Consider the following 22,041-nt stretch of genomic DNA (forward strand, 5'->3'; position numbering starts at 1 on the left):
TAAACCTAACAATATGGTGCAACCTACTTTGCAGAAAATGAGTCTGAAGGAAGCACACGAGTCGTTCTCAACCAATAGTAGAGGACCTGTTCATGAAGATCGAAGACTACAAATCGAGGAACTCGATGAATGGTGGACACACAAACCAAGAACACCCGACAAATCGAAACTATGCCAAAACGAGCCCGATACCTCTCCAAATCAACTTATGGTTGGTGATAAGGTCTTATTATATGCCGCAGATCCTTACATTGTCACCACCACGCCGAATGAGGAAATCTCTCTTACAGTACTCAGTGTTTTTCCATTCGGTACGGTGAAGGTGAGTCACTCCAAGTTCGGCACTTTTGAGGTAAACAACACCTGATTAAAACCCTATTTTGATGAGATTGATAGCATGAATGAGGAGTATAAACTCCTTAAACCACCATGACCATTCACGGGAGAGGTAAGTCGAGCTTAGACTATAAATAAGTGCTTCTCGGGAGGCAACCTGAGCACTAACAATATTAATCTCTTTCAATTTTGGTATTTAACTCCTAACTTTTTAACAGAAATGTTGAATACAGGTGTTTCCACAGAGACACGGCCAAGCACACCGGCGTGCTTAAGGCCGTGTGAAAATAGGGCAAAAGATTTCCCCAACACGGGCTACGATTAAATGCCACGGCCGTGCAATATGGCCATGGTCGAGCCTGCCAAAACAACACGGGCGTGCGACACTCCCGTGTTGAAGAACCGTGGGCGAACCTGTTAAATTAACACGGGCATGGGGCTTGTACACATGGGCGTAGGAGAAGCGAACCACGCCAGACACGGCCGTACGACACGATCATGTAGCCACACAGCCTATATACACGGGCGTCCGAGAAGACCGGGTGGCAACATCTTAATTCGCGACAAACACGACCCAGCCATGGCACATAGGGGCGTGTGCACCGACCGTGCCACTTGAAAAATTAGAATAATTATTTTATTTTATTTTTCTTTTATTAAGTTTTTAAGATTCATTCATTTCTAAGATTCATTTATTTTCCTTTTAAAAAAAAAACGGCTTACCTTCAGAGTCAAGCTTGCCATCCAGAGTTATCTCTAATACTCGATCTCACCAATCCAAGTATACCATCCATTCATCATACAGGAAGTTTCACTTCTCCCTATATCTTATTTTTATATTATAATATCTATCTTTTTACATTGAGGGCAATGTACATCTTAAGTGTGGGGGTATTTATTTATTATCAAAAAAATCCCTAAATGATTGCCTTGTTCTCTTAAAAAGCTCTCATATCATATTTAGGATAAATTTTGATTGATTTATGATTTTGATTGACTTATCTTGAATTAAAACATAGGAAATTTATGCATTGATTGTTTAAACTTTAAGACATTAGAGAATCAAGCATGATGAGTTGATTTTTAAGAATTCAAAATCTTAGGCTGTTTCCTCAAAGTTTAGGTATTACTCTGAAATGGAATTCACAAGTTTTTAACATCAAAAAGCCATAATTTTTGTGAGATTTTCCAGCCTTTTGAGCATCTATTAATTCTTGCATGCTCACTTTTATTATTGCTTTGAGTGCTTCAGTATTGAACTGTTATTCTAGAACTTGCTTGATTATGCATGTCGAGGCCACACCATTTGATTTGATATGTCAAAATGATTAAGGCATTTAGGATTAACCCACTCATGCCATGAAAAGCCTACCTTCACAATTAACCCCTAGTAAACCCCCTTGAGCCTAACAAGCCATTTCTTGTATTACCTTTAATATTAACCCTTAACCCATTATTGTTGAAATCCCTTAATTTAATCCTTATTTTTGTCGTGATTTGAGTTGAATGGATTGCTTAGCTATGTTTTGTTCTTAATAGTTAGTCTTTATTATTTAACATGTTCTTAAAAAAAAAAACTATGTATATATATTAGTAATTCCATATTCTGAGCAGAAGCTCTATTGTACGCAAGTGAAGATTAACTCTTTTTCTAGTTAGGCAATTTTTCAATTCAATCTCGATTCTAACCCTTTATTTCAGCTTGTGACTACACCCCCCTAACCAAGCCACACTACAACCCTCTAAAGACCTTTTGATTGATGTATCATCTTAAATTATTGTGGTGGAGATTTGATTTTCATGCAAGCCTATAGTAATAACTTTTCATTATTGACTATTGAGTGCTTCATTTATTGTTCTTAAACACCTCGAGTGATTCGAGTGAATCTTTAGTGAGGATGTAAAACTCTATGATATTCTGGATCAAAGGTAATTACTTAGATGCGGAGAAACACCTATGTTTGCATGATTAAATACTCAACTAGGAATGTTTGAAACTTTTATGTTCTTTTAGTTGAATTCTCAATGTATGATTACCTATGGATTATTTTGAGATATTATCGATAAGAATTATTAGTTGAGGAGAATTTATTTTGATTATGAGTTGAGGATTTTGCTTGAGGACAAGTAAATGCTTAAGTGTGGGGGTATTTGATAAACCGTAAATTATACATATTTTTACCTCATGTTTAATGCATTTTATGGATGATTTCTCATTAGAATTTGTGAATTCGATGCTCCTAATGCTTTAATTTCATGTTTTATACTTAGGAGAGCATGGGAGAGCGAAAGGAACGAGAAATGGGCCAAAAATGGAGAAAATGGTCCAAAGTACAAAATCAACACGGCCGAGACCTCCTTACACGGGCAGACGGAGAAGGGGGGGTAAGAAATTACTCCAAGGAAGCCGATTGATCCATCTCGGAAGGCGGATTCATCATCAATACTGAAGATCTCTCCTTAATTTCCCTTCAGGAGTTTTGGGTTTTCTTTATGTTTTGTATTCTTTATTCTTCTGAGATGTTTTCTTATTTAGTTATGAGCTAAAACCCCTAAATACCTAAGGGGAATGAAACCTAAGACGAACTTTGTTATTATTTTCTGTACCGTAAGATAAATATTTAACTTGTTCTTAATTCTTGTTTTGATATCCTAGTATACTGATTCAAGACATGTTCTTACTCAGAGGAGGAATAAACCCTGTCTAAGAGTACTTTTGTCATAATTAAGCGGAGTTGATTGCGCGCCTAGAAATAGGGTGACAAGATTTTTTCGGATTAGGGTGAAACCTAATAAGGGGATCTATAGATAGAGTTAATGCAACTCTAGAGTGTTAATTAGAGAAAAGTCTCGGTTATTCAATCTAAGGATTAGACGTTATTAGTCATGAATAGGGATAATAACATAACTTAGGGATCTCTACGGAACAAGTTGAATGAATAAATCGTCCGATTCGGAGCCAGAATAACAAGTAAAGTCTAGGTTGATTTTTCCTTAGGTATTGTCTCAAGTCAATCGATTTTCCCAAAAGCAATTCCCCAATTCTTTTCTCTATGCGTTCTTAGTTTAGATAATTAGTTAATTAAAACAAACCCTTTTATTCTTAGGCTAGATAATAAAAAGACAGTCATTACTAGTACTTTTGGTTCCCTTGGGTACGACAATCTGGTCTTGCTAAAACTATACTACTATTCGATAGGTGCACTTCCCTACATCGCGATAATAGTTAGTCTAGGTTTGGTCTTCATTATAAATATTTATTACTTGTTACGAATCACGCGATCAACATTTCCTGTCCAACATCATCCATTCTTTCATCAGACATTTTATCTATAAAAGAAAATCAAATATATATATTAGCATCCAAAAACCCGACTCAGTTTCAACTTAAATGGGGCATGTACTTCTAGACTCATTTTCGAGCTTGATTTAGTCCAAGAATCGGCTAAACCTTAGCTTTGATACCAACAATTATAACACCCTCTAACCCAGAACCATTGTCAGAATAAAGTTACGAGACATTACCGGACATATCAGACAACTTACTAATAATTCACAAATAAAATAACATTCATAGTATAATTTAATAACTAAGTCCCTATTGTAACACCCCAAACCCGGCCCAGACGTTATGGCCGAATCTGACGTGCCACATTGGAGTTGAAAACCCACGTTCCGTTTTAGTGTTTTAAAACCATATATTTTGTTGAGTTAACAAAGTGTATGGAAGCTGGGCACCAGGTAGGTATCCGAGACAGAGGAGGTGAGCCATGAAGGCTGCTTAAGTACGAAGCTCTTTGATTGGATCCAATCCTAGACATGCCCACAACCATAGCAACACTTTGTTATATCGAGTTTAAATTTGTTTAAGTGAACGACTTTGATAAATCAATTAATCGTGGTGTTGAACTCTTTTGAAAACAAGTATCGTTTTGAAAACACGTCCTAAGTCTAGCCCATTTGAATAATTATCAACCAGGTTTGAAGTTATTAAAAATAAAATAATCCCGAGAAGACATAAAAAAAAAGTTAAAATGGCCTTATTACAACCCAAAAATAAATAATAATTAAAGGAAATTTAATGAAAACCAACGCTTTTTAAAAGCCAAAAAGCGATCATTGGCTACTCAATCCTTCCGCCAAGTCCCCACATCAAGGCTCACCGCAAGGTTAAGGAAAGGGGTGAGTTTGGAAACTCAGTGTGCAACAAGCCCCTTTTAGAGCCCAAAACAATAACAGCCTGTTGGGTCTAAGCCCAAATCCAATCTCAAACATGTACTGGGCCATAGCCCTTTTCATATTTCATATTTCATAACACCGGGCAAGCCTTTTCAAATTTCATATTCTTGGGCAAGCCTTTACGGAAACGGTATGGCCCATAGGCCCATTTCACTATCACATATAATGTCAATGAAAGAATGCAAACCCATCTGGGGAGACTACTCAACCCACCATCCGCTACTCTCCACCCGTACCAACCAACACACCATGTGGGGATTAACTCGACCCACCCCGCCATAACTCTCCATTGGCAGCTTAGTCATTTATCATATAATGAGGCCTAGCCTCTTTTAATAATCGGGCAAAAGCCCTTTTTATAATCGGGGCATAAGCCCTTTAATAACTGGGGCGTAAGCCCTTTTGATAACTGGGGCATAAGCCCTTTTGATAACTGGGGCATAAGCCCTTTTGATAACTGGGGCATAAGCACTTTAATAACTGGGGCATAAGCCCTTTTTCACTTCCTCCATTCATATAAAAAACCCAACCCAATGCATTTATGAACATCTCGTGTGCATATCATACATATCATGTGCATATCATACATGTCATGTGCATATCATACATATCATGTGCATATCATACATATCATGTTTATCAAAATCCCATGCATTAAGTTCATATATAAACCCTAGGGGTATAATGGTTATTTTTACCTAGGGCAAAACAGTCATTTTCATATTATAAGGGTAATCTTGTAATTTTACCAAAATTAGGGTTTCCATGTTCATTAACTGATTTACAAACAATTCATGGGTGCAAACAGTGATTCGGCCCATTTTTAGTGAAAACGAGTTATTGGGCCAAAAAACCCTAATAGGCCTACTTAGCCGATTCATCATCTAGGCCCATTTAGCCTATATTCCATAACGGTTTTAACAGGTCTTATCATGCAATTTAACAGATTTCCCATTTTCTACCAAATTTACCCAAATGGGCCCGAAAGCCTATTGGGCCCTAATTCAGCCCCTGGAGGCCCAACTTACCGTGAACGCCAAAATCACGTCCTTACCGTTTCCATTGTTCCCAATCATCATCTCATTGATTCTAACTAACTAGTGAGTGTTCGCTTGTTCACACGTCCTCGAAATGCCAGAATTTCGGCATTTCGGCTTTTCGGCATTTTATCACTTTAAGCTATGAAAAAGGGTTCGTTACACACTTGATTTGCGATATTCCTTGACGAGATCTCCTATGCGATTTGTCCTATAATCAACCACTTATAGATTAGACCATGTTATTATTAAACCAAATCGAAACTACCTATTATCATCACTTACACATTCGGCCACCATCCACAATGGCCCTTGGGTTCATACCTTTGCCGAAGTTGATGACTAGATTTAGTCACTCCGATGATCCAAGCTTTTCACACACTCCTCGATCGGTAGCCTTTAATCCTCACTAGCACCAACAAACCAAATAACACCAAAAACCCTTTTAGCCTTAGTCGACAGAGGGGTTTTCAGCTTTTCTTAAACCACAAGATACAAATGGAAAGAAGGTTCGAATACTTACCAAGAGATCTACTCATTGAAGAGCGTTCCAAATACCTTCCTACCCCATATCCGTTGTGAATCCAACTTAAACGTCGTGAAAATAGATCTAAATATTAATTCCTAATCACTAAAATATGAAGCTTTCCGCTTTTGGAAAATATTAATCTAAGCTATTTAGAGGTTAGTACACACATTATGGGTTGAAGTTGAAACATTTCCAAAATCAATCGCCTACGATAACCACCACCGTCACTCAAACTTAACTAATCCAATATCAATATATGTAAATCCTAAGCACATCACCATACGGAACATAATGGCATATTCGTCATTTTACCATACAGGGTATTTTGGTAGTTTTACAAATTGAGGTATTGCGGTAATTTCACAAACCAAGGGTATTTTAGTAATTTTGTAAATCGAGGTAAAACAAGAATTACGTAAATCAAGGGTAAAACAAGAATTCTATAAATTGAGGTAAAATGGTAATTACGTAAATCGAGGGTAAAACGATAATTACGTAAATCGAGGTAAAACGATAATTATGTAAATCGGGGTAAAATGGTAATTATGTAAATTAGGGTAAAACGGTAATTCTATAAATCGAGGTAAAATAGTAATTACGTAAACTAAGGGTAAAAGCGGTAATTACAGTAAATCGAGGGTAAAACGGTAATTTTACAAATCGAGGTAAAAGCAGTAATTCTATAAATCGAAGGTAAAACAAGAATTACGTAAATCAAGGGTAAAACAATAATTACATAACCGAGGGTAAAACGGTAATTCTATAAATCGAGGGTAAAATAGTAATTACAGAACCGAGGGTAAAACGATAATTACGTAAATCGAGGGTAAAACGGTAATTTTACAAATCGAGGTAAAACAAGAATTCTATAAACCGAGGGTAAAACGGTAATTACGTAAATCGGAGTACTTTGGTAATTTTACAAGTCGAGGGCATTTCAAGAATTGGCAAACTAAAGTATTCTAAACGTGGATAACAATACGAATGGGCCTAAAGCCTATTCTCGCCCAAATGGGCCCACACGCTCGTGTGGCCCTTTTAGCCCAAACCTAGCCACAGATATGCGATTCACCTAGCCTAGTCCAATATTTACTACACAATCAAACAACTTATCCAATTGGGCCGTGAGGCCCATTGGGCCCACATGGGCCCTTTTCACCATCGCGACCAAGTAGCCATCCAACAACAAGAGTAGTGATAAATACACACCGATAGGAGACTGGAGTTAATCCACGCTCGAGCACTCTTAGCCGACGCCCAACCCAAACGAGCACGCCATACAAATGAAAGGGATCGACCAAGAAAGGTACATTTACTCTCTTCATGGTTCCCTCTATTTAAAGCTAGCTTCACAACCACTCTTATATTAGCTTCCTGATGTGGGATCCCTCCAACATTAGAGTTTAAATTCAACACCAACTCTTGCCGCCCCCTGTTAGCAAAATAAATGCTCTTTGCTTGCCATGGGATTCGAACCTATGCCTCCCCTTAAATGCTCCACACGCTGCTTGCCACTAAGCCACAAGGCTTTTTGTGTCATATTTTATCCCCAATTAATTATAAGGTCTAAAGGCCAAAGTCCGTGTTCCTTTAAAAAAAACAAAATAAATTGCAAGAGCCAAGGCTTGAACCCAGGCTCCCATACAACCTTAATGACACCACAACCACTAGACTACAAGCTTCCTTGTGTCATTTATTTAACACAATAATTTAAAAACCCTCATCCAAGCATCCGTGTTTTTTCACTTAATACCAAAATTTTTGCTAAAGCCCAAGTTTGAACCCAAGATTTCTCCAACACTGCTCAAAGCCATTAACCACTAATAGCAAACATTTAATTGTTTCATTTCATTGCACAATTAAATACCTATATAAAACCTCTTTACGGACCCACACTCAAGGCCCAATACTTCTAGGCCCAAATTCGGGGTGTTACACCTATAATGAACTTTCGAAGTCTAAAACATGTATTAAAAGTGAAACAGGACTCATTCAAGTATTCCGAATTTTTTTTATTATAAATTTCGACAACATTTCTGCTTATTTTTACATAAAACCACCTGCAATTAAAACTGTATCCATTTCAAACATAACCAATTCAATCAATTCATTTCACATACTCATTTTCTATTCTAAATACCTTCTGATCAAACTCAATCAATATAATATCAATTTAAATTTATCAATATGCTAATTAAATTGAAATAAATAAACTTCTTTCATTATAATTCTTAGACTTGTAGTACTAACATTTTTAATCATTTATATTCAAAACATAATAACCTTTATACACATCCTATGTACATGCCACATTACCAAAAGAAAATATACATCACCAAAAGTTTGTCAAGGCGGTCGACTTTGGATCTTTGGTTCAAGATTTGACTTCTACAACTCAAGCATGGAAACAACCGTATGCTGAGTATGCATATACTCAATGGTATCACTTTAATTCAATTTATAATTAAATACATTAAATCACACTTATACTTTTACATTACAATTATCATTACTTAATGAACAATTCAATCTTTTTATGTTATCATTTGATTATATATATACCATTCTTATTTCTTTATTTCAATTCTCACCTTTCACATATGCCATATCATTCAAGTTTAATTTTATTAGTAAATTTATTTCATTTTTCCCTATTAACTTGACTCGGACTTGGCGGATACACAGATTCCAACCAACACACCAGTACGGCACATTGTGCCTTAACAATTCTGATACCTAAATAGTAATCGATAACAGTAGCGATATGATAATGATAATAGTATTTAACACACAAAGTGCTGAATCTATAACAGTAATGGTAACAGTATTTGACACACAAAGTGTCGAATCGGTAATAGTAACAGTAGTCGGCACGTAAGTGCCTGATCAATAAGTCGGCAAAAACTCATACTCTTTCATATCCCATGGCATGCCATCTATATCGACTAGTTCGATTAGTCCATAGGTTATTAAATTCACTTTTCAATACAATTTCCATCTCAGTTCAGTATCAAATATAGTTCCCTATTTCAATCAGTTTCACAGTATTACAATAATTCATTACTTTAGTAATTTCACAGTTCAATGCAGTACACATAACAATATTTAGTAACATCACAATTCAATTCAGTATTTAAAACAATATTCACTATTCCATAATTCAGTTCAGTATCAGTCTCACTTTCAATACCCAATCATAAATTTATCATTTTAGTAAACACTTACCTTAAAATACTTACCACACATAATTAGTAAATTAAACACATAATAATGATAAAGTTTGAATTATAGTGATACAAACTAGAATTCTCTTCGGATTTAATCCTCGACGATCTTTTCTTTTACTTTTTGGGCTGATGCTTCAGGCTCGATATTAGCTACGAACAACTAAAATAATTTCACAATCATTAACACAACATAGTTTAATTGCTGAAATTTTTATCTAACTTTTACTTTAATTCCAATTTAATCCTAACTAAACTTACTTACTTTCTTAATTTAATTCACTTTCCATTTCTATTCAAATTTTGTCCAAACTCAAACTTATCTATTAAATTTCCAGCATATTATCGTAATTTTGAAATTTCTTCAATTTAGTCCCTACGTCATAAAACTTATAGATTCTTTTACAATTTAATCCCTTATTCAATTCTAACTTAAAATCCATTCAATCTAATCCCTAATTCAATAATTTGTCCAACATAAACCCTATTTAAAAACCTATGAAATTTTGAAATATCAACTTAATTTCAATAAAACCTTACTTTAAAGCTTCTAAAACATCAAAGTTAACTAAAAAGGACATAATTCACTTACCAATCAAAGCTTCAAACTTCAAATCTTTACTTTTTCCTTTTTCTTTTCTTTCCCTTTTTTCTTTCTCTTTTCTCCACTTGTTTTGAATGCTTTCGCTTCTATTCATTTGTTTCTTTTCTTTTATCTTTTATCTACTTTATTTATTTAATTAGCATATATTATAATATATTTATTTTAAATATCTCATAAGTATTTAATCAAATACATACAAATGTACACCACCAATACCATACACTTGTCATCATTTATTTTATTTTATTTTTACACAAAATCTAATAATTTAATTATTTAATTATCAATAGTATAATTTAATCTAATTATCTATTACTTTAATATTAAATAATCAAATTATTTTATAGCAAGTGCACATGTATCTATTTATTACAGATGTACCAATGTTTTTATTACAATTTTCATTATTCAATTTGTTTATTGTACAAAAATATCATTATTTAATTATTTAATTAACAAATATCTTTATACTTAAATTATAAGTAATTAAAGTATTTAAATTACAGATGTGCCAATATTTTTATTACCATACAATTTGCTACGATTTAATTTATTTAATAATAATACTAAAAATAATATAAAACCATAACAATTAATAATTATAATAATCAATTATATATTATAATATATATAATCTAAATAAAATCTTATATTTTTAATACATTTATGCCGCCTCAACCATTACTTAATGGCATATTTGCCACTTTGGCCCTTTTACTTTATATTGTTTTAGATTTAAACTTTTACCTTTTATTCAATTTAGTCCTTTTTGCCAATTACTCTAAATTAAGCTCAATTCACCTAATTAAAACCTAATTAGACACACCACTAAGCTCCTAAATATTTGTAATAATTATTTTTAAACTCGGCTCACTACGTCGAATCGGTGCCCACGGATTTTGGGTCGTTACAAGTTGCATAGCTCAATTGAGGTATGTTTTGAGTTTGATTTTTTTATGATTTATATGTTTTTGTGACCGTTGTATTGAGTACTAGCTAGCCCATGCGTAAATTTTGGAATGTGTTGATGATTTTGGAAATTTTCATTGATGAAGGCTTGATTTTTTGAATGTTTGATGATTAATAATGAAAGCTTGGTGCTTGATATACATGTTTTGTAAAGTGATTTTGAGTAAAAATGCATATTAAGGACTAGTTTGTGAAATTATGAAAATGTGGGGTTAAATCTGTGAATAAATGAAAGTTTAGGGATACTAAAGGTCCCTATGAAATTCGGCCAAGCTTGGGTGTAATTAAATTTTGTGTAATTTGTGTGTTTGTAAAATAGGGACTAAATTGAGTAAATGTAGAACTTTAGGGGCTAAAGTGAAAAAATGATCAAATATGTGTTTGTGGATGAAATTGAATGAATCTATGATTAAATGGGTTAATTTTGAATACATATAGATCAAGAAAGAAAGAATTCGAATTTAGATCAAGGAAAATCGAAGGTTCTCGAGTAATCGATCTGATTCGTCCATTCTGAGCACAATGTAAGTTTGTACGTGATAAACTTTGTTACAATTATTTTTTTAATGCTTTGAAAATGCATAAGATGTATATATATATATATGTGACTATGAATGTGTACGACGATAAATCGAGTATGTTTTGCACTTAGTGTGCATTTCAAAATAGTTTCGCCTATAAATAGCACTTAGCGTGTGAGCTTCGGCTATATGAGGCACTAAGTCTGCTATACTGAGATAGCTTCGGCTTAAATGTGATGGCACTAAGTGTGCGAAATTGTTATAGCTTCAGCTAATCACTGATGCACTAACTGTGCGAGTTCTTGGAGTATTGAAAGATTCCCGAACGAATCAATGCGTTAAACAAAGAGGTGATAATGAAATAAATAAATATAGGAAAGTACAAGTACGTACGATACCTATGTGATAGTTGATACTATCTGTGTGAAGCTTGATGAAATGGTATATACATGATAAATGTTTATGGATTAGAATTGAATGATGATATGAGAACTACTAAGTGTCTATTAGTTGATGATTTAGATAATATGAACTGTTGAGTAAATTTGGTACGAACTTACTAAGCTATGAAGCTTACTGTATGTTATTTGTCTATGTTTTATAGATCATCAAAGCTAGCTTCAATTTGGGGATTGTTAGGAAACGTCATCACACTATCGATCATCTTGTTGGTACTTTTGAAGATTGTATGTATAGTATATGGCATGTATAGGCTAGTGATATTTTAGTATGTTTTGAGTCTTGATATTAGCCATGAGATTTGGCTTGTAAATGTGGTATGTATAACCATCTAATTTGGCTTGAATTATGTGTTTGGGAAGTGTTATATGTGATGTATATAATGCTTTATGAATTGGTTTGGTTTAAGATTATGGTATGATGGATTTTGTGATATGAAATAGATGATATTATGATGAATTAGTGAATAAGGATTATATGTAAATTGTGATGATTTTGGCATAATGATTTGGTATAATTTGAATATGGAATTGATTAGTTAAAATGGTTGAATTATATAGTATGTTATGTGTATGTTTTGATGGGTTTTGGTTGCTTATAAATGACTTCAAATGGTACCAAATTGGTTGATCTATATGCATGATTGTAGGGTGGCAAATTGGCTTTCCAAATGGCCTATTTTTGTCCACATGGGCAGAGACACGGCCGTGTACGACACACGGCTATGTTACACAACCGTGTGTCCCCTAGGGTAGCCTTACAAATTTTAGTCAGTCTCCAGCATGGGCTAGACACACGGGCGTGTTGTTGGCATGTGACCTAAGTCAATAACCCCTCTAGTTTTCCCACGGCCAAGGCACACGAGTGTGCCTTCGGCCGTGTGGTGCAAGTCAATATGTATGCCATGTTTTCACACAGTCTATAACACGGGCGTGTCTGGTGGCCGTGTACCTTACACGGCCTGTTCACGTGAGCGTGTGACCTTGTAATTAAAGAAAATTTTCTATGTTTTCTAAAGTTTGTAAATGTTATCAGTTTAGTCCCGAACCACTTCTAAAAATGTTTTAAGGTCTCGTAGACCTTTGTAAGGGACATTATGAATGATTTATATGAACTTTGATTATGATTGCTTAAATGTATAAGAATGAAGTGTATTGATTTGTAATGCCTCGTAACCCTATTTCGGCTACGGATACAGGTTAAGTGTGTTTCATTTAATTGGTATCAGAGCTACGGTTTAGTTAATTCTAGGACTAATGTAGCGAGTGAAAGCCTAGTTATACATGCCATATATATGAATTGGGACAGTGTGATGATTGCTGACTGTTAAAATGTGTTTTTATATAGCAAATAGATCTTGAACAAGCCATAGCTGATGTTGTGGAAAGTAATGCACCTGCTCCCGCTCAAGGGGCAACGCCAGCCAAATCTAGGCCTATTTCTAGTAGTCTAGGAGGAGAGGCTAAGCAAGCCTTCTTCCAAATGATGAGTGAGTGGTTCACGAAATTTGTATGAACGAATCTGGCTACTCAACAACCTCCACCCCCACATAGTCCTCAGCAAATTGCAACTATTCTACGAGTAATAGATCTAATTCGATTCTGTAAGCTGCCAATGGATAAGATTCGTAAACACAGGGCTGAAGTGTTTTGGGCTACAGTTGATGACGATGCAGAAAGAGCAAAATTTTGGCTCGAGAACAAGATCAGAGTATTTGATGAATTGTTGTGTAATTTAAAGGAATGTATCAAATCTGTTGTATCGTTGTTGAGGATAATACATATCATTGGTGGAAAACATTGATATCGGTGGTTCCTAGAGAATGAATTACATTGGAATTCTTTCAATCCGAGTTCCATAAGAAATATATAAGCCAGAGATTTCTCAATCAGAAACAAAAAGAATTTCTAGAATTGAAGTAGGGTCGAATGACTATCACTAAGTACGAAAGAGAATTCGTATGGTTAAGCAAATATGCATGGGAATATGTGTCTGCTGAAGAGATCATGTGTAAATGATTCATTGGCAGATTGAATAAAGACATAAAACTTCTAGTTGGGATTCTAGAAATCAAAGAATTTGTTGTGTCAGTCGAAAGGACTTGTAAAGCTAAGGATCTCAACAAAGAAAAGAAAAAGGTTGATTCAGAGGCAAGAGACTCGAGGCAGGGGTCGATGAATAAATCTTATCATTCATTGTCAAAGAAATCTAGAGACTATTTTAATCGATCGACAACTTCAGCGGGATATCAAAATAGAGATCACGGGAAGCAATACACCAACCCTAAAGCTCAAGCCACATCAGTATCAGGTGTTGGCAATGTAAAAGATGCTAAACTCGAGTGTCAACAGTGTGGAAAATGGCATTTTGGAGATTGCTGGGTGAAAAATAATAACAAAGCTTGTTACAGTTGTGGTTCACGAGATCACTTTATTAAAGATTGCCCAGAGTTAGCTGAAAAAGATAATGCTCAGAACACAAGGCCGAGTAACACTACAGTTAGAGGTAGACCACCTAGAAACACGGGAAATGTGAGTGGTAATAGAGGTGTGACACGAGACACTACTGCGAGATCTGATGCCAGAGTACTTGCACGAGCCTACGCTATTCGCCCTGGCGAAGAAGCATCATCTCCAAATGTTATCACTGGTACTTTTACTCTTTATGATACTAAAGTTATTACATTAATAGATCAAAGATCAACTCATTTGTATGTATGTGTGAATTTGGTATCAAGAAAGACTTTGCCTGTAGAGTCTACTAAATTTGTAATTAGAGTATCGAACCCCTTAGGCAAGTGTGTTTTGGATGATAAAGTGTGCAAGAATTGTCCATTGATGATTCGAGATAATTACTTTCTAGCCAGTTTAATGTTGTTACCATTTGATGAGTTTGATATAATTCTGGGCATGGATTGGCTAACGTTGCATGATGCTATTGTGAATTACAAAGGAAAGATGATAGATTTGAGATGTCAGAATAATGAGATTATTAAAATTGAGTTAGATTATCTGAATGGTTTGCCAGCAATGATTTCTATGATGTTAGCTCAGAAATATGTGAGAAATGGTTGTGAAACTTATTTTGCTTATGTGCTTGATTCGAAAGTGACTGAAAAGAAGATTGAATTAGTGCCAGTTGCATGTGAGTATATAGATGTGTTCCCTGAAGTGTTACCTTGTTTACCAGCGATTCGAGAGGTTGAGTTTGGCATTGAGTTAATGCCAGGTACAACGCCGATATCTATAGCTTTGTACAGAATGGCTCCAATAGGGTTAAAATAATTAAAAGCTCAATTGCAAGAATTAACTAATAGAGGATTTGAACGACCGAGTTTTTTGCCTTGGGGTGCTTCTGTATTGTTTGTGAAAAAGAAAGATGGCACGATGAGAATGTGTATTGACTACAGACAGTTGAATAAAGTGACAATCAAGAAAAAATACCCTCTACCATGAATTGATAATTTGTTTGATCAAATGAAATGAGCTCCAGTGTTTTCAAAGATAGATTTGAGATAAGGTTATTACCAATTGCGAGTTAATGATTCTGGTGTGCCAAAAACTTCATTTAGAACGAGGTATGGTCATTATGAGTTTTTAGTTATGGCTTTTGGATTAACGAATGGACCTACTATCTTTATGGACTTGATGAATAAAATTTTTAGATCGTATCTAGATCAGTTTTTTGTGGTGTTCATAGATGATATTTTGATATATTTGAGAGATGAAAATGAGCATACTAAACATTTAAGAATTGTATTGCAAACTTTGTATGATAAGCAATTATATGTAAAGTTTAGCAAATGTGAATTTTGGTTGCGCAAAGTTGGTTTTCTTGGGCATATTGTGTCAGCATTAGGTATCCGACTTGATCAAAGAAAGATTTCAACAATAATGAAGTGGAAGCCTCCAAGAAATGTATCTGAAGTCAGCAGTTTTCTAGGACTAGCTGGTTATTGTAGACGATTCGTGAAAGGCTTTTCAATGATTGCGACTCTGTTGACGAGATTGCTACAGAATGATGTTATGTTTGAGTGATAAGAAAAGTGCCAAAAAAGTTTTGATTAGTTGAAAGCTCTATTAACCGAAGCTCCAGTGTTAATTCAGCCAGAATCGAGTAAAGAATTCGTAATTTATAGTGATGCATCATTGAATAGTCTAGGTTGCTTTTTGATGCAGGAAGGAAAAGTCATAGCTTATGTCTTGAGATAGTTGAAGCCACATGAAAAGAATTACCTGAAGCACGATTTAAAGTTAGCAGCTATAGTGCTTGCATTAAAGTTTTGGCGTCATTATTTGTTTGATGAGAAATGCCATGTTTATTCTGATCACAAGAGTTTGAAATATTTGATGACTCAAAAAGATTTGAATTTGTGACAGTGGAGATGGATTGAATTGCTAAACGACTATGAGTTAGTGATTGATTACCATCCAAGAAAAGCTAATGTTGTTGTTGGTGCATTATTCCGAAAATCTTTGTATGCTCTACGTACAATGAATACTCAGTTAGCTCTATCTGATGACAGCTCGATTATAGTTGAGTTGAAAGTGAGATCATTGTTTTTACAGTAGATTTGTGAAGCTCAGAAAGTTGATAATGAAATGTTAACAAAAGAGCTCAGTGTGATTTGAACTCTGATTCAAAGTTTCAAGTTGCTACTGATGATTGTTTAAGATTTAGAGGCCGAATATGTGTTCCGAGAAATTTAGAATTGACTCAGATGATTTTGAATGAAGCACATAGTAGTGGATTGTTTGTTCATCCAATAAGCACGAAAATGTATAATGACTTGAAACAACTTTATTGGTGGCATAGCATGAAACGGGATATCTCAGAGTTCGTTTCTAAATGCTTGATTTTTTAGTAAGTAAAAGTTGAACATCAGGTTCCATCTTGGTTATTACAGCCGATTATGATTCCTAAGTGGAAATGGGATAGAGTGACTATGGATTTTGTGTCGGCATTGCCCCCATCTCTGAGTAAGAAAGATACGATATGGGCCGTTGTTGATTGATTGACAAAACCAGCTCATTTCATTCCTGTGCGTACAGATTATTCGCTTGACAAGCTTCCTAAATTGTATATCTCTGAGATTGTGAAATTACACGGAGTACCTATTTCTATTGTTTCGGATAGAGATCCGAGATTTACATCGCATTTTTAGAAGAAATTGCAAGATGCACTAGGTACAAAGCTACACTTTAGTACTCCTTTTCATCCGCAAATAGATGGTCAATCTGAGAGAATTATTCAGATACTTGAGGATATGTTGAGATGTTGTATTCTTAAGTTTGACGGTACGTGGGAACGGTACCTACTATTGATTGAATTTTCATATAACAATAGTTTTCAATCGAGTATTAAAATGGCACTTTATGAAGCTTTATACGATCGAAAGTGTCAAACACCATTGTATTGGACTGAGCTAAGTGAGAATAAGATTCACGGGGTTGATTTGATTAGAGAAATAGAAAAGAAAGTAAAAGTGATCCGTGATAGTTTGAAAGCAACGTCAGATCATCAACAATCTTACACAGATTCGAAACGGAAAGATACTAAGTTTCAGATCGAAGATCAAGTGTTTTTAAAAGTTTTACCGTGGAAGAAAATACTCAGATTTGGTAGAAAAGGAAAGTTGAGTTTGAGATTCATCGGGTCATGTAAGATCATCGAACGGGATGGACAAGTGGCTTATTGGTTAGCATTGCCATCTGAGTTAGAAAAGATACATAACGTATTTCATGTATCAATGCTTCGACGGTACATATCTGATCCTTCGCATCTTATTTCCCCAACCAATGTTGAGATTCAGACAGATTTATCGTACAGTGAAGAACCGATCCAAATTTTAGCTCGTGAGATCAAAGAGTTGAGAAATAAGAAAATCGCATTAGTAAAACTATTATAGAATCGACATGGGGTAGAAGAAGCTAGATTGGAATCCGAAGATGCTATGAGAAAGCAATATCCAAATCTATTCACTGGTAAGATTTTTGAGGACAAAAATCCCTAAGGGGGAAGAGTTGTAACAGCCCGGTTTTAGCTAAATCGGAACAATGGTTTTGAGACCACAAATTCGAGATTGTAAAATTATTTTAATATTATTTTTGGTATTTACAGTATGCGAATTTATATGTGTGAAAATTTCGTGAGCTAATTTTATCGTTTAATAGTTCAATTTGAGAAAAAGGACCAAATCGCGTAAAATGCAAAAGTTGCATTCTATATGATAAAAGTGCTTAATTTCCATGGCTTATTAAATAAAAGGTCGTTATGTTGTAATTAGACCATTGATAGTGGAATTTGACATAAATGGGTATTTAATGGATGTTTTTATAAAGGTTTCATTAAGGGCAAAATGGTAAACTATGTTTTAATGATAATTAAAATAAAAAAAAAGCCAAATTTCATCTTATTTTCATCCATCTTTGACCAAAAATAGAGAAAAGAGTAAGGTTTTGAAGCTTTAAACCATTTGGCACTTGCATAGCTCAATTGAGGTATGTTTTGAGTTCGATTTTTGATAATTTCTATGTTTTTGTGATCGTTACTTTGAGTACTAGCTAGCCAATGCCTAAATTTTGGAATATGTTGATGATTTTGAAAGTTTTCATTGATGAATGCTCGAGTTTTTGAATGTTTTATGATGAATAATGAAAGCTTGGTGCTTGATATACATGTTTTGTAAAGTGATTTTGAGTAAAAATGCATATTAAGGATTAATTTGTGAAATTATGAACATGTGGGGTTAAATCTCTAAATAAATGAAAGTTTAGGGCTACTAAAGGTCCGTATGAAATTCGAATAGGCTTGGGTGTAATTACATTTTGTGTAATTTGTGTTTTTTTGAAATAGGGACTAAATTGAATAAATGTATAACTTTAGGGGCTAAAGTGCAAAAATGCTCAAATATGTGTTTGTGGATGAAATTGAATGAACTGGTGATTAAATGGACTGATTTTGAATATATATAGATCAAGAAAGAAAGAATTCAGATTTAGATCGAGGAAAATCGAAGGTTATCGAGTAATTGATCTGATTCGTCCATTCTGAGTACGAGGTAAGTTCGTACGTGATAAACTTTGTTACAATTATGTTTTTAATGCTTTGATAATGCATAAGATGTATATATATATATATATATATATATATATATATGTGACTACAAATGCGTATGACGACAAATCGAGTATGTTTTGCACTTAGTGTGCATTTCAAAATAGCTTCGGCTATAAATAGCACTTAGTGTGTGAATTAGAATAGCTTTGGCTATATGAGGCACTAAGTGTGCGATACCGAGATAGCTTTAGTTTAAATATGATGGCACTAAGTGTTTTCAGGTAATCACTGATGCACTAAGTGTGCGAGTTCTTGGAGTATTGAAAGATTCTCGAACAAATCAATGCGTTAGACAAAGAGGTGATAATGAAATAAATAAATACGGGAAAGTGCCGGTATGTATGATGCCTATGTGGTAGTTGATACTATGTGTATGAAGCTTGATGAAATGGTATATACATGATAAATGGTTATGGATTAGAATTGAATGATAATATGAGAACTACTAAGTGTCTATTAGTTGACGATTTAGATAATATGAACTGTTGAGTAAATTTGGTATGATCTTACTAAGCTATGAAGCTCACTGTGTGCTATTTGTCTATGTTTTATAGATCATCGAAGCTAGCTTGGATTTGGGGATTGTCAAGAAACGTCATCACACTATTGATCATCTTGTTGGTACTTTTGAAGCTTGTATATATGGTATATACCATGTATAGATTAGTGATATTTTAGTATCTTTTGAGTGTTGATATTAGCCATGAGATTTGGCTTGTAAATGTGGTATGTATAACCATCTAATTTGGCTTGAATTATGTGTTTGGTAAGTGTTATATGTGGTATGTATAACCATCTAATTTGGCTTGAATTTGGCTTTATGGTATGTGATGAGTTTTGTGATATGAAATAGATGATATTATGATGAAATAGTGAATAGGGAATATATGCAAATTCTGATGATTTTGGCATAATGATTTGGTATAATTTGAGTATGGAATTGATTAGTGAAAATGGTTGAATTATATGGTATGTTATGTGTATGTTTTGATGGGTTTTGGTTTCTTATAAATTACTTGAAATGGTACCAAATAGGTTGATTTGTATGGATGATACAAGGGTGGCAAATTGGCCTTCCAAATGGCCTATTTTTGTCCACATGGGCAGAGACATGGCCGCGTGTCTCGGCTGTGTGCGACACACGACTATGTTACATAGCCGTGTCCCCTAGGGTAGCCCTACAAATTTTAGTTACTCTCGAGCATAAGCTAGACACACGGGCGTGTGGTTGGCCATGTGACCCAAGTCAGTATCCCCTTTAGTTTTCCCACGGCTAAGGCACACGGGCATGTCTCCGGCCATGTGGTGCAAGTCAGTATGTATGCCCTGTTTTCACACAGTTTATGACACAGGCATGTCTGGTGGCTGTGTAAGGCACACAGCCTGTTCACATGGGCGTGTGACCCTGTAATTAAAGAAAATTTTCTATGTTTTCTAAACTTTGTAAATGTTATCAGTTTAGTCCTGAACCACTTCTAAGAATGTTTTAAGGTCTCATAGACCTATGTAAGGGACATTGTGAATGGTTTATATGAACTTTGATTATGATTGCTTAAATGTATGAGAATGAAGTGTGTTGATTGGTAATTCCTCGTAACCCTATTTCGGATATGGATACGGGTTAGGGGTGTTATAGAACATTTTACAAATAATTTACGTAGATTACTATTCATTTATTGAGATCATTCAAAACGTCCTTTAATTAAACCCTTGAGGTCCAATACGACCATTAGAATCAAGTCGGGAATTAGTCAGAAACTCATAAAATATTTTGCGTCATTTCAAAAAATTTTCCAAAGTGCAGGGCTCACATGCCTGTGTGGTCTAGGGACACGCCCGTGTGGTTGGGCCGTGTACTACACACACTTGTGTCCCTGACCCTTGTTACTCTCTGACTTTTAAGGCATGAAGAAATTAAAGTTACACGGCCAAGTCACATGCCCGTGTGCTAGGCTGTGCGGTGAATTTTATTTTCAAACTTTAGGTGCAGTTTTCACATGGCCATGTAGCACGCCCATGTCCAAGGCCGTGTCAACCACACGGCTGAGTCACACGCAAGTTTCTCCGACCATGTGTCCAAATTTTGAGTATTTTGTTTCTCATTTTTAAGATGCAAGGGACACATGGCCAAACTACACTTCCATGTATTCAGTCGTGTGTCACACACGACCTAGACACATGCCCATATGTCTACCCGTGTGGACAAAATAAAGTCATTTCCTAGCCTCATTTGTCACCCAAATTTTCCATTTTCCTGCACCAAAACATGTCAAGTACAATCCATCCATTCCATGCAATCAAATTAAGTAATTTCCATCATTCAACAAGGCATATCATTGCATGCATACATATTTACAATCTTACCTTGGTTCAATCCATGTGTTAAACATAATTTGATCAACTACTTAACTGTGACAGCCCAAAATTGACCCTAGTCGGGAAGTGGTTTCGGGACCGCTAAACCGAGTCACCGAAATGTTTGAATGTAATATTTATTGTCTAGAATATGTAATTATGAATGTGTGAAAATTTCAAGTTCCGATTTAGCCGATTGCATGTGAATTCAATTAGTAGGACTTGTGTGACACTTTTGAAAAGTGAAAGGCTAATCTATAAGGACCTAATAGTGCATGTAGTCAAAGGGAGGACTTGCATGTCAAATTTCCCCAAGTTCTAGTGGCCGGCCATGACAAGGAATCATGGGCAAAACATGTCATGAAACATGTTTTGTTGGTGCATTAGGGAGAAACAATAAACAAATAAGTATGGATAATAAAGAATGAAAAAAAAATGTGTGTGAGTGAACCCCCTTGCCGTGTATTGAGGAAAGAGAAGAAAAAAAATTTGTTCATCAATTTTTTCTCCTTGACCGAAAATACTAGAGGAAGGAAGGAATTTTGCTTCATGTTTGGTTTTGAAGAGGATTAGGAAGAGGTTGGCTATACTTGCATCAAGATTAAGGTATGTTTGAGGTTGTGCCATGAGATTCATGCATGTTTTTAGT

This window comes from Gossypium arboreum, chromosome 6 (genome assembly GCF_025698485.1).
Source record: "Gossypium arboreum isolate Shixiya-1 chromosome 6, ASM2569848v2, whole genome shotgun sequence".
In the NCBI taxonomy this organism is placed as follows: domain Eukaryota; kingdom Viridiplantae; phylum Streptophyta; class Magnoliopsida; order Malvales; family Malvaceae; genus Gossypium; species Gossypium arboreum.